Consider the following 15,352-nt stretch of genomic DNA (forward strand, 5'->3'; position numbering starts at 1 on the left):
TTACTGTACCATAGAAGAACCTGTAAGGTGGATTCCAATCACTCACAAATACCTAATGAGGGTCTCAGTAGCAGAGCGGTACGTGTCTCTGCCTGGATTCTCACTCTTTGGATCGAAAGAGTTTTGTTTATGCTTGTAATTCCAGCCTGATCACACAAGCCATACTGTACGTTCTAACCACGACACTACTTTGACCTGCGAACTCGGCTTAACCTTTTACAAATCAGCTGATGTGGGCCTGTGACTTGGCGGGTCAGGACCATAGCAGATATGGTCTGACTTTGGTCCTTTTCCAAAACACATAGAGAAGGCAAAAAGGTTCCCTGACACTACGTTGAAGTGTGTTATGAAAGAGCTATTGCCTTATTAACTCACATTCAGCCTTCTGTATTTCCTATCACTACTTTTGACTTTGCTTTGTGTTTTGAATTGATGCCCAGGTTGGTTTTCTCACCTTAAAATCATCAACCGTTTGCAATTTTTCGACAGTGTTGCAGAATGTCTCGTCTTTGCTTTAATTCCTTCATAACTTTTGGTCTATTTCTTGAACTGTAACATGAAAAGAAACATGACTATAATGAGCTACAAACCAGAACTCAACTGAGAATAAATGTTGTAAAATATACCCTTACTATAAAAAGGAGCTCCTCAAAAGAAAAAAAGGTTGTTGACCCTTGCCCTTCAATAGTCTATGAGAACTTTAAAATAAAGCGCCTTTACACACACGAGAAAGATCTAGCAGCAAGTTTATAGTCAATTATTCACACCAGCAGAAGGGAAATGTGACAGCCTTCAGAAAAAAAAAGAAAGATGGTTTCAATTTAGAATAAAAGCATAACTACATCTATTCTCTAGTGATTGATATTTATCATTTTTCTTCTTAAGATGTCCCCGTCAGGACACACTGAAAGCCACAGCTTATATATATATATATATATATATATATATATATATATATATACACACACACACACACGCACACACACACACACACACACACACACACACACACACACATACATTATAAGTAACAGACGTCTAGCATGAATGTCCAAGGCCAGGAAAAAAAGAGAGGGTGTTTCTTGACATTTATTGCGTTTAACTCAAGAACAAACCGTGACAGAAATACCCTTCAGTCAACATTTTGAGGAACAATGGCGCAGCGAGCGCTATACGTGTTTCTACAAAATATATGATTTATAACTGTTTAAGTGACGGGCAGCAGAAAAAGAAGAAACAGAAAAGGTTGAGAGTGGCGTCGACGTAAAGCTGTCATTCAGACTCTTGATCTATACCTTTCAAACTCCTCCTCTTTCTTCTTCTCTTTCGAAACACACCAGCCACAAACAATTACACCTCTTCTTGCTGACACCATCACCATCCGTCCAGGCTTCCTCCTTTTGCTTTATTTTGCATGTGCCATTAGCCTCAGGCACACGGCGTCCTTTTCATTCCCAATTTCTCCTTTACGTTGCCTTTATAAAGATCCACTTTCTCCTCCCTCCCCTTCCTCCTCGTATTCTCTCCATCTTTTGCTCCAAATTAAACGACAATGCAGCAGTGCTAACTGCTGACTTTGGCTGTTGCGCAATTGTGTTATTAATGCCTGTTCGTTTAAGTCACTAGCAATAGCATAATGGTGATATTACTCTGCATGATGGCCACATTCAGTCAGGGTTTTGGATCCACTCGCCCACTCACCCAACCATCCCCCCCCCCCTCTCCTCTCCTTCAGCTCCTCACATCAAATGAACTAAAACAAAGTCTGTAGTGAAAAATCTCCACAGTCACAAGAAATTATTTCCCACATAACTACTGAATTAAATATGTTTTGCGTGCCTATGTGCACAAACAAAAATATAGACACACGCAGGCGGGAATGTCTGAACGTCGACTACTTAAGCTGACAGGTGAGAGGCTTTGTCCAAGATGCCTTTATTGTGGTAATAAATCTGTCCGTTCTATTTTCCTCTTGACAGACAACATGAAGGCAGGGACCTCAGGCCTGCAATTCAATCAAGGAAAGAGACAATGCTATTCGTAAATGTACAAACCAGACAATAAGACGCGTGGATGAGCTTCTCTTTAAGATTAATCAACGAAATACCATACCGCCCTGCAGATGTGTGCAGGGAGCAAAAAAAATTATACATTGCTCAACTAAGATTAAAAATAATGTTGCAGTTAATTTATTTGGAGATAGACAAGACGTATTATGTGAAACAAAGACCGATTCAAGTTTACACTCACAGCTAAGCACAAGCCAATAGAATTATCTAAATTATTTATTTTATTTTATTTTTTTGACTAAGGAAGGAAACCAAAGTGTCGTGGAATATTCAACAACAGAATATAAGTTTACATCTGGTGTATTGATGTGTAATTTCACTGAAAAAAAATAAACTCGAAATTCTTGAAAGTACCTATATGGCAAGACGTTAAGAGTCTCTAAACTTTGTAGTGCCTTTATCTGAAAATATTTCACACTGGTCACCGTTTACAAGGTCTTTAAAGTACGGCAAAAGTGTTTAGATAAAATGGGAAACAGTGCAGACATGCACAGAAAATGGTCCACAAAAAATGCAGTTGATAATAGGCTGCAGAGTAAAGAGGCTTCAGAGAGAGAGAGAAAAAAATCAGTTGCAATATATAGCCAATGTTTTTACTGTTACTTTAGCCAGATTTTTCTTCATGCAGAAAAAATTAGCATGAAGGAATAGTCACTTTACTGGATTTAATTAAAGAAGATAATAACAAGTAGCCTTTTTCCCATTTTACTTGTATCCATGTGTCTTTGTGAATTTTTGATCCCCTTATAATAGTTTTAGCTTAATTAGGTGCACTGATACATTTTTGTGTTGAGGTTAGCCAGAACAAGTTTTAATTAGTGAACCTGACGATCCCTCTTTCCCTGCTAATTTACTACGGAGTACCTGATGCATATGCAGCAACTGTAAAAGCAATTAAACTCCAAATTAACTGTGGAGATGAAGTCACGATGAGAGCGATTCCATTTTTAGTTTTTTTTTTTTTATTTAGAGGGGGGGAGGGGAAATATTCTTACGGAAAGGCGAGTTTTCTCCTGAATTCCAGTTAAGAATCTCTCTCTTGCCCAGTTCATCACATGATAGAAACAAAGAAAAGCTGATATTGAAGTTAAATTAAACACATAGTTAGCTATATGAAGAAACTTTTTAACGCTTCACCTTAAAGGATTCTGATACGCATTTCTGCCCTTAAGAGGATGTCTGTGTAAAGGAGAAGAGGCCGAGGAAAACTGATGTAGTAATGTAGAAATACTGTATGTCCGACACTGCATAAAAATGGCTTGTCAGACGCTTTATTCCATCAAACTACATGTAGACTGTAAGACTAAATGAAGAATAAATGGGGTCAAAGAAAGGCCAAGCTTGCCCCAGAGGCCAACTTGCCATGAGCTGAACACCGCTGACCTAGATTAATACCAACCACAGCAGCACCAGGACTATTAAACACACCCCAGTTTCCTGTATCCTGCCTCTCTGTCTGTGTGTGAAATGATTCCATCTGTCAGTCTCAGCTGGGCTGTGAGAACACCGCTGAACGCTGCTGCCCACACATACACACACGCACGCACGCACACACACGCGTCTACAGGCAAACACCAAAAAAACACAGACATGTTGGCGGGGAACCGGGGCCAAGGTGGGTTTCTGGCTGCAACCTGACCCCAGGGAGGAGCGGGGAGTCTTTCATCGCTTCAGCAATGACCACTAAACAGTGAAGAGCATTTTATGTCGGACATTTATTTGCTTTCACGGACTGAACATTTAGTCTCTTTTCACTTTAACCTCTGAGGAGTTGTGTTGCTGTGTTTTCAGCCTCCTTGTTGAATTAATAGCTTGCTTATAATAAGCTCATTTATCACACCGTGCGCGCGTCTGTCGTCTCTGCCATCTCTGCCTCTGTGCAGACACGTGTGTTTTTTGCATAATGCTTTATGAGTCTGTACACCTGATGGGTTTCATGCACCGGTATGCTTTCGACAACGCCAAGTTGAATTTAATCACTCGCAAAACGGCAAACAGAGACGGTCAGCACAACTCACTTTTAAGCTAGCACACAAAAGCGTAATGAAGGAAATGTTCAAGATAAAAAATTTAAAAAAAGGAGAAACAGATCAGGAGAAACGGTGTAGTCAAAGGAAAATAGGAAAAATACGGTTAAAATGTAAAAACATAAAAATGAATTATGACATGTGGTCAGACTTAAAATATACTGACAGAGTACGTTATTAAGTCCACCTGTTCAATTACATGATGACAAAAATAGTAATTCTGCCAATTAAATAGAATAGAAATAATAAAGAATGCTTGTTAAAGAACAAACTCAGTATCAGAATGGTGTTATTGCAGCAGACGGGCTAGTCTAAGTACTTCAGAAAAAGCTAGTCTACTAGAAGTCTACTGCACAACTATCTCACTGGTTTACTGAGAAAGGAAAGAGAAAGAGAAGATATGACCTCAGATGACCTCCGCAGTGACTAGACTTTAATCCTGTGGAGCTGGGGCCTCAAACTCCAAACTCCTGCAACTTTTTAGATGGACCACTGGTCCAGCACACCTGGACCAAATGGGTTCAATACCTCGTCTGCATGTAATTAAGTTCCGCAGAGTCTTACTAGTCAGCTAATTACTTTAAAAGTTGCTGAACACCAGATTGACACCTGAGCTACATAGCATGTTAACGAGACCAATGAGTGTACATGCAATAGTGTCCTTTCTAAAAAAAAAAAAATAAAAAAAAAAAATAAAAAAATCATCGCTAAAACGGGGAGTAGCAACAAAATTTTACAAATGACAATTAAATAAAACTGAAACTAATTTCAACGAGGCAAACACAAAGCTGAGCGACAACTCACTCTGTCAGAAAAAATGAAGAGATTCTTGGTATTTACTTTACCTTTGGTGTCAGTAAAGTATTTTTGAATTTGAAATAAAGGCTGCCCTCAAGCATAAAGCACGATCCCTGACAGATGAGTGAGCTCGCCTGTCCTCTAATTACACAAACTTAATCACAGAGGCAATGCTGACTTGTCAAAAAGATGTTTTTTTTGTTTTGTTTTGTTTTTTTTTGTTTTTTTAACGAACTTGACTAAATGTCTTCCGTAAGCTCAAACGTATGTTGCTGCGGCTTACGGAGTAAAAAGCTGTTGAAACTTTAAAGCGCAGTGCCTTGAAACAGTACATGCTTGAAAACACCAGTAACACCTATATCAAGCCTCTCACCGAGTCCTGAAGGGATAAATCTCAGAGGACTGAGGAGGAGCTGACTGTGTGTGGCTTCCTCTGGACTCTTTAAAACATTAAACCCCATTAAATCCCCCCCCCTTTTTTTTTTCTTTTTTTTTCATCTCGCATCTCAGGTGAAAATCAAGCACAACACTATGTGAACAAGCTAACGAAGAAAGAGGAAACCTCCTGCAGAGCTTCTCAGCTGCGGAGAATCAAAGAGTTACCCTCAGGCTCACCAAAGACTGGTAATATTCATAATGGAGATAGCTTAGGTGATAAAACTCAATCACACAGCACAGACAGTTATTCTGTCAACACTCCCATTACTGCAAAGAATGGAGTGGATAATAAGCTCATTTTCAAAACAGATGAGCAATGGGAACCAGAAACAAAGCATTCCCAGTTCAGCTCCATGCAGGTAACTCATATTTGTGACATTATGCAAGCTTCCGTTTGTGTTGTGCTGATGGAGCGACGTGGTTTACAGCCGCACTCATATCCATTGCTCGTTTAAAACGGAGTGCAGACACTTGCTTTTTTTTAACACCAGGGTTTAGATTTCGAGTGATTCCGTGGACATTTGCCAGGTCGTCCTGTTGTTTGGACTCACGCCAGTAATTATGCAAGCAAAAAGTGCTGTTGGACGCATAAACGTGTGATACGTGAGCTGTTTTTCAGCTGGTCTGGAAGGATAAGCCAACAAAATTACCAAGCTAATGGTTCACATCAACATAATCGCACTTATGGCACCAAATGAAGTCCTTGAACACCATTTATGTGAAGCGCGGCGTTTAAAAGTTAGAGATCCACTCGTTTAAATCTGTACACTGCATCTTGAAAGAACAGAAAAGTAAAGAGCAGCAACTGGTGGAAAAGTTATTAAAAGAAGTTAGAGATCTAGAATGTTTTATTACTGGTGATAGAATATCAACCAGCAATTACATGAAGGGTCTGATTGGTATCCAGATAAAGATTATTCTAACAATTATTATTATTATCATCATAATAGATGATACAGCTACTTATTTACGTATTTACAGCCTTTTTCACATCTTTAACACTGGTGCCAGTAAGTGTGACAAGTGATGTGTTAAGGCCTCAAGTCGGAGTGCCATGGCTCAAAACGCTGTTTTTTTCTGACACTTGGAGACAATCTGTTGCACTTTATGCACATCATATCCATAGTGATAATAGACCCCCAGATGCTGGATTTTCAAGAATGGAATACATTTTCTAATTTTTTTTTTTCTTAAAGGTTTAATCGTTTTGTTTGAGATAATCTACTCCCCTGGTGGAGTGTAGGAAAAGAAAACCTTCAACTCCACAAAATAAGTTAGAATGAGTTCATGCATCTTCCTCCGCCATTAGAGGTAGCACTCAGACAGTGCGCATGCATACTAAAAGTGTGCATACTCCACCACACCAGATTGAAACATCCTATTAGCCAGCACACTCACAGAGCCATTAGCTTTTAAATATGCAAGAGCTGTGCTCCTTTCAAAATGCCATTTTTACTCGGCTGCAAGCAGAGTTCTTCAGTTGTCATAAACAACTCTCTCTCTCTCTCCCTCTTTTTTTTTTTTTTTTAATTCAAGGACCTTTTCAAATGTCAGGGCCAATCAAACACAACACGACAGGTCTCTGGACAGAAAAAAGGAACACAGCTCAGAGGGCAGAGAAGAAAAGCAGACCTATTATGCATATTCATGCTGTTGGAAGGTTCACTGACTGCTGTCTCTGTAAATTGTAACCAGTGGCAAAACAGTTTTGCGGTAGGAGAACACAAGAGAAAAAAAACAAAACAACAAAAAAAAAACAACATGCTTTTAACTCTTCTCCGCTCTCACCATGTCTAAATGTCAATGTGACAGAACTGTGATGGCCAAAGCATTGTGTGCCCATGAGTGACTCCCAAATCCCCCTATCTCCATCTCTCTTTCTTTTTTTTTTTCTTCCCCCCCTCCCCTTTATCTCCGTCAGCAAGTTCAAGCAGAAAAGTTTTCCCCGCGAATTTGGAGCTCAGCAGAATGGCAAACAAACAGCCGTCTCCTCTCCCCAGCCCGGGCCAACTTCAGCATTTTAGACATCTCTTTCAGTTCGCAGCTTCCCCCAACATCAGCAGGATGGATTCTCCTGACACAAGTCTATGTCAGCTGGACTGGAACAGAGAGAGTCTGCTGAGACACAAAGGAGCCTTTCCTCGCTCCATGCCACCTCCCTCCAGTGTGCAGAGAGAGCGAGTAAAAAGGAGGCAAAAGTGTTGGAAGACAAACGCGCTCACGTTCAGCCCCGTGCGTCTGCACATATCGTCTTAAGAGAACATCGGCAGGTCGGGATAGGATAGCAAACCCCGCTGTTACAGTCTTCCTCGCTCCTTCCCTGCCTGCCTCTCTTCATTTGTATCTGTCTCCTCACTTTGGCCACAGGAAAGCACAGTCATCCAGGAGGACATTATTAGCTGTCAGCATTAACAAACCGTGTAGCAGCAGCAGCAGCAGCAGAGTCAGTTTCATAACAATGCTTTTGCCTCTGCTCCAGCGAGTGGAGCGAGCAGCTAGAGCAGCCTGCTGGGTGCAGATGGTGCTTTGTCTCTGCTAGTTTCTGCAAAAATGACAGTCACAAGCACAGGCACACGTGCGCTACTAGATGGAGAACATTTATCATTCCCTTTCTTGACTTATTTATGGTGGTGTGATTTTGGAGTTAAAAGACGGTTGTGTAAATCTCTGGTTACGGGGGAGTAAAGAAAAAGATGATGATGATACTACACTGGAAATATGTATCATTCCACCTTACAGACTTTTTACAGTTTTTTTTTTTTTCCCAAAGATAACCAGTGTTATTTTGCAGCTCTGAAATAACTGCTTCACTTACTGTGTAGTAAAAATCCTGCCGTTACACGTTTGCTTTGACAGGTTGTTTCTTTTATATATTTTGAGGTATTTTGGACTGCTCTTCTTTGCAGAATTGCTTTAATTGTTTTAATTTGAGCCAAACTGGAGGGTTGTATAGCCCACTAACGTTGTGTTGCATCATCACAATTACATTATACGTGTGGACTTTAACTAGGCCACCTTAAAAACTTAGTTTAGTTTCATTTGAGCCTTTCAGAGAATGACCTGCTGGTGTTGAGTTCTGATGCATAACCCAACTGTACTTAAACTTTAGGTCAGGATCTCATGGCCACACATTTTCCTTCAGGATATGCAGGAAAAGAGCAAAACTCAAGGTTTCATGAATTACTGTTCTGCTCCTGAAGCAGCAAAGCAGCCCCAGATCATTACAGTACTAGTGTTTTTCTGTTTCTATGCTTAATGTGACTGGAACCCCTTCCTCTAAAATGCACATTTGTTTCATCACTCCAAAAGTCTTGTACATCAAGATGTTTTAGGGAAATGTGAAATATGTCTGTCTTCTGTTTGGTCAGCAGTGGTCTGACTACGCAGTTTTTGCTGAATCGCTTTCTCGTAGGTGAATTATGAACACTGACCTTAACCGAGATAAGAGAGTCCTGCGGTGCTTTAGATGTTGATCTGGGATTTTTTTATGACCTTCTGGATGAGTCATAAATCTGCTCTTGAAGTAATTTCGCTCGGTCTAACACTCATGGGAAGGTTTCCCACTATTCCATGTTCAAGTGGTTCCAACTATGGTTCACTGGGGGTCACAATGCTTCGGAAAGTGGTCTGCAACAGTTTCCAGCCTGACAAATCTCAATCACTTTTTAATCAGGTTTTGATTTTTACACCGGAACAATATGCGTCACTTACACTTATTTTTTAACCCTGCGTGAAGTTGCCAACAGGTTCTATTCAAATGACTGTTTTATTTCTACAAGTCATCGTAATTATTCGAAAACTACTTTTTGTATCTGCTCTTATCGTTGTCTGTCAGCAAACACTCGATCTCCAAGCTGCGACACATCTTTCTAGCCTTGGCTTGCCCAAGCTCACAACACGCATGTCTGGAAGGCTCCATGAACGCACATGAGAGTAATTAGAAGTTCTGTGGAGGGAAATAGATAGTCATTAGGAAAACAGAACAATCAGCGCACAGTGTGACGCTTCACATCAGACAGAGGGAGCAAACTCCCATGATCATAAATACAGAGAACACTATGCTGTTACTCCACTGGTGCCATGAGGTTTTTTTTTTTTTTTCAATAATGAGAATATAATTTAGGGAAATTCTCATTTATGCTCCGGTAATGCAGAGTGAACACGCTGTGTTCTCTTTACCCTGTACACATCTCTCTCTCTCTCTCTTTCTCTCTCTCTGTGTCTACGGGTCAAAATCAGGATACAGAAAGATGAGACAATATTTCAAATATATCGTATTATGCATTCAAAGTACTTTTGGGAGGAAAAACGCTGAAATAATTGTGTTTTTTTTAAACAGAATTGCTGCTGCCATTATTCTCGGCATCTCAGCTGTTATTACTTCGGACTGCCTTTGTCTATAAGACTGTTCATGCTGCACGGCAATGCACTTGACGCTGTTCATAATTTCACAAAGTTGAAAAGAAGTTCTCTAACTGGCACTGGCTTGGTGCCTGAGATGATAATTACAGGTTGATGTTGTGTCTTGGGAACGATTTCACTCTTGATTTGGCTTTATGTTTCCAATCGTTAGCCTGCTACAAGACCCAGATTTTATTTATTTTTCAATTTTCTGACTGGGGGTATCAGATTTGACTTTAAATTGTTCAGGCATTTCAAAGACTCCTTAAATAAAAGTCACTAAGAAGACTCACACTGGCTTTGCAAGTGAGACAGCGTGTCTACATTAGAAATGGTCGAACAGAAAGACGTTTTCTTTGCATGCCTCTCAAAAGCTTGCTTGGCATGTAAACAGCATGTCATGGTTGCTATAGAGACAGTATTTTTTTGTTTTGTTTTCTCTAAAAGAGGAGTGTCACTATTATCGCATGATCTAACTCCTTGCTGCAGTAAACTTCTTACTGAGTGTGTTGGGTAAATAAATTTAAGTTTTAAACTTGTTTTTTTTAGTATTTTAAACTTTTTAAGCATTGAGCAACTATGCGTCTAGCCATTTCCTGATCAATATCCATCTGCCTTCCTCAAATAATGTTTGCTTGTCTTTCCCATTTTGCAGTGGAGCTAAGAGAAACAAATCTCTCACTTGCACAAAAGGAAAACAAAAACTCAGAAATTACTACTTAGTCACTATAAGACATCCTGATCAACCCCCCCCCCCAAAAAAAACATTTAAAAGAAATAGTGATATTTCTATTGCGTAGGAATCATTTGAGATGTTATATGTTATTTTGAAAATAATAATAATAAAATAAAATCCTTGCATGGGATTAATTTAAATTACTACATTTAAATTTTGTTCTAAAATTGAAGGTTGGATTTTGGAAAGAGATTGTTTCACTGCCATGGAACAACAATTCCCTTTAAGGCGTTTTACTTATTCCATACCACAAAATGTCGAGGGTGCCGCGTATAACTTTTGGCACCAATAAGTGGATAAAACTCAAATCGTCTTTGATTGCCTCAATTAAAAACCTTTCAAAAAACAGCAGAGCAATACGACGTGTTTGTTTTCCTGCTGCCGCAGCAGCTCAGCTGTGAGTTAAATGCATAATTCAGAATTGGCAACAACACAAACAAGCTTGTATGGGATTGTAATGTGGTAAGACAAAGCTACACGGTGAGAAACAGCCTCCAGAGTATGAAAAATTACTTGGCTGCACTTAAGAGCAAGCAACTGAGGAGTTATTCATTTCTTGCCACAGTATATATCATATCAGCCACAGCACGCGAACGTGCCCACACACACAGACACACACACACACACACAGACTGAGAATCTGAGCGACCAGTTTTCTTCAAAGAGCGAAGGGCAAAAACAGCTCTTATCGGTGAGGAGAATCAGACACCTGCTGCTGCTGCTGCTGCGGCTGTCTGCGGCGGCACACATCCACTCTCAAAACTGTCCTTGACAACCACAAACACAGATACTCGGATGCATCAAAGACACAACAGGACAAGTTGCAACAAGCCAAAAACAGGTGTACTACGACTGGACGCCAATTACACCAAACACAGAGGAACATTTTTTTTTTAAGTATGTTCTCTCAGGCTAAGCTATTAGCAGCTGCTTAATGGTTTGTGGAGCTTTAGCTCTTCCCTGTAACAACTTTGAGGCACAGAGCCTTAAGTCTGCAAAGCATGCCACATCATAGAACTAATTTCTGCTTGTTTAAAGTGTCAAAGCTATAAGGCTGTGGAGTGTTATTGAAATAACAATAAATTTGCAATATATTGTAGAACCCCGAAAGAGCATGTACTTTGATGCACTTTTTTTTGAAAATCTGTTTGTGAAACATGCCTTGATGGATAAACGGGGAAAACTTTGTAATTCCTTTGCGTGTTGTTGATCTTGGTAATATTCTCTCTAGCAAAGAAATCTGAAGTGTTATACAGAAATCTTACAATATCTTGAAATGCATGTGCATCAATTATTTGTCAATCCATCCATGAGCTTCGCTGATGGAGAATATCTGCCATGAATTCATGGGGAACTTAAAAATCTAAGAAAATGTAAAACTTTGGATATGCAAGGGTGGAAAAACGTGGAATTTTTACATGACTGTCATGAAAATTGATATCAACCAGCAAAGTCTGATTGATGTATCAATAATGAGGCTAATCACATTTAGAGTTTTTTTTTCTTTTTAAGAAATAATGGTATTGATATAAATACTTCAACAACTGAACAATTAGCAAAGTTTCTGATAAAAACTCAAAAAAAGACAACAAGAAGTACTCAAAAAGAAATATGCAAGGAAAAGCACAAAATCAAAAGTCTTATTTCAACTCCCAAATCCTCACTTCTTAGCTTCTGAGGGATATTAAACTTTTTTTTTTCTGCCTTCTACAGATTGCACAGTGTAATTTCACACCCATTACCTCGGCTCCACAATGCATAGCACAATCACATCACATGACAGCAAAATCCTCTCAAACCAACCTATGGGAACTTTTAGAGGCCGCTGCCATTATGGGAATTCTCAGAAGAGCTCACAAGAGCTATTTCGGCAGCATCCAAATTACTGTGTTAAATGGAGTATTAGGCTGTTAGAATATGATTAACCAATTGTAATTGCTTCTATGACTTCAAAACAGGCAGCAAACTCACAACCGAGAGTTTTGTTGTTTTTTCTCTCTCTCTCTCTCTCTCTCTCTCTCCTTGATGCTAAAGCTTTGACGTTCATTTTATCCACATGACAATAATTCAAGAGAAATCCCGAGTGAAGCCCATGAACCTCTCTCCCGCTTTGGTTGAGCAGCTGTCCGGCTCGCCCCGCACTCATTCAGCGCGGTGTAACACAGCGAAGATACGTGGCTAAACAAGCATGCCGAGCAGCAGATCAGCCATGTACAACGCTCATCCCTACAAGCACAAATCATGTTCATAATCACAGTACACTGAATCTACCAGTCACCAGGGAATATCTGTTGAGGCAAATGAGGTTCCTGGTTTCCAATACAAACACGAGCACATACACCACCGAGACATCTCGCACAAAGCAAGAGCTATCATAAATATTAAAGAACTGATTCTGCATTTTTTTTTTTTTTTTTTTTAGCCCTTTCAGACATAAACAAAAGGGGCCAAAAAGAAGCTGACATATATGCTGCTATGCTGCTCGAGGTGCTTTTTTTTTTCTTTAGAGACCAGCTCTCATATTTGAACACATGTGGGCCATGAACACAAAATGGGAAAGTTCAACTACCCCTCCCACTCGCCCGCCCCCCAGCAGAGCTGTGGGTGCTGTAGATTGAGAGAAACAAACCAAATATATATATATATACACATCTGTTGCATCTTTCCTTTTTTTTTTTTTGATTTAGGAAAACATTGACATATAATCCCCAATCTACAATTCAAAGCAAACCTCTTGAGGTGATTAAATGTTTTAATAATGTAGCATCTGAAATGCAAACACTGCAATCCAGAGGGGACTGCAGGCCAAGGCCTGCACATCATTACCACAAAGGGCCTTTTCTCTGCACACTAAAGTTCCCCTGCCTGTTGTGACAATGCCCAGGGGGGTAGAGCAGATGTCCGTTGCCAGCAGCACATCTGCATACAGCTTCTATCCCCACCCCTTCACTGGTCAGACAATGGAGCTGCCCCCCCACAGCCCCTTCCTCCTCCACTTAAAGCTTTCTTCCACTACAGCCTCCAACTGCAGTAAAAAAAAAAAGAAAGAAAGAAAGAAAAAAGAGAGTAAATAAAAGAGTGAGAGTGGCCTTTTGAGAAGCAGTACCCACTCTGCCTGTCAAAACAAGACAAGTCCAAAGTGGATTTGAAAATACACCAAACTTTTAAACTTTCATAGTAGAAAGCCATACCAAATCAACACTGCTTCAAATGATTTAAAAGTATCCATTAAATTATATCTTAACTGGATTTGTCTAACTATATATGTTCTTATACACGTTCCACTAATTTGTATCTCGATACAGCCTGTTTCCAGCTCACTATGAAGTGCTTGTATCGCCTAATGTCTACTCCCACCCTCCCTCGTCCCTCCTTTGCTGATGGCGCAGGGACACATGGACAGCGATGCGAGGACACAAGCTTTCTCAACTGAACACCCCCGCCGGAGCACACACGGGAAATATTTCACACCACCCATTTTTTCCTCCTTTCTCTCCTTCCTTCTTCCTTCGCAATAATCCGGTAGCCTACCTCGACTGGATGTTTAGCGAGAGTTCAAGCGTCGGCTTTTAGGGCTTCCCAAAAATAGCATCGCAGGCTACGCATTTCAAATTCGCTTGTTATCTCGGATTAAGATAATGATCCACCTTTAGATGGCACGAAAAAAACTTAAATCCTGCACGCAACGGGACAATCTCCGGCGCTGCGAATCGGTGCCCGCTGTCGGGTTTTTTCTTAACCAGGGCAAGCAGCCTGGGCTCTCGGTGCGCCTGGTTATCCTGCTGTTTACTTATAAGCTTCATAAACACTCCTATTCTTTTCCTGCTGCCAGAATTGAGAGGTGTGTATCAGTTTGCTTTTCCCTTTTTTTCCCCCCCTCTCGCTCTTGGAGTGAGGCGGAGCCTTTGCCCACTTCTCCCTCGTACACACACACACACACACACACACACACACACACACACACAGGCAGCACAGATAAGAGTGTTCCTCCACTTGATGGAGATCGGACAGTGGGAAATTTCTAGAAAGGGGGATTTGTCATTGTGATATCAGCTTATTTTACGCGATTGTACAAGTTAAATTGGCCAATCGGATAAAAAAAAGTGGTCCAATAGAAATATTAAATTTAATATTGATTTAATACAGAAAATCTTGTACTCACCTGATTTTTTTTTTTTTTAGTAAATTAACATAAATGAATGCCACACTCACTGTTACATACAGGTGCATGTCAGTAAATTAGAACATGGGGAAAAGTTTAAAACAGAGTGAGTAAGGTTTGATCACTTGTTAACACAACTTAATGTATTTATGCACTAGTGGTTTGTGATATTGTGGTGCCATTTGCACAGAGTGGCATTTAAAAGTGGGGGCCCATGACCACAAACTAAAAAAAAAAATAAAATAAAAGAAGACTTCTCCATTAGTTGTGCCCTGAGCAGGTGTTCTATTGCTTTGCTGCATTTGCGGTCAATGAGGAGTTCCCTGCTTGCTGTTGATAGGAAGAGTAGCCTACATTTTCCAGATTTCATTTTCTAATATCATTAGGCAAGAGTCGGTTTAGTGTAACGGTTGCTGTTTTGCCCCTCCATAGGTCAGCCCATTCCTTGCCTTTGATTCTTTGAACTTTATGTGGTTGTTGTTGTCCACTGGTGGTTCTTGCATAAACAGCACCCGGGCAAATTGGGGAAAAGGTCACCTGGTCCAGTGAGCCTGGATAAGGTCAGGATTTTAGACATAAACAGTATAAAATCCTGGATTTATCCTGTCTTGTATAACAGTTCATCCTGTTGTTGTTGGTAGTGTAATCATATTAAACATTGCCTTGAAGCATTTTGGGCCCCTGTGAGGGTAGCATAAGCGCTACAGTGTAACTGACCATG

The 15,352-nt window shown here is 40.2% G+C and overlaps 1 protein-coding gene across 2 annotated transcripts in view; it reads right to left on the bottom strand.

The window, feature by feature from the left end:
* ctbp2a (C-terminal binding protein 2a) overlaps positions 1 to 14,353 on the bottom strand; it is a 77,067-nt gene extending 62,714 nt beyond the window's left edge. For both annotated transcript variants that reach the window (XM_088012878.1, XM_088012879.1), the window contains exon 1: positions 14,001 to 14,353. The gene's annotated coding sequence lies outside the window, so the exon portion shown is untranslated. The remainder of the gene's footprint in view (positions 1 to 14,000) is intronic.
* Between the last annotated feature and the right edge of the window lie 999 nt (positions 14,354 to 15,352).

This window comes from Poecilia mexicana, unplaced genomic scaffold (genome assembly GCF_051168715.1).
Source record: "Poecilia mexicana isolate PSO_F unplaced genomic scaffold, ASM5116871v1 scaffold_15, whole genome shotgun sequence".
Taxonomy (NCBI): Eukaryota; Metazoa; Chordata; class Actinopteri; order Cyprinodontiformes; family Poeciliidae; genus Poecilia; species Poecilia mexicana.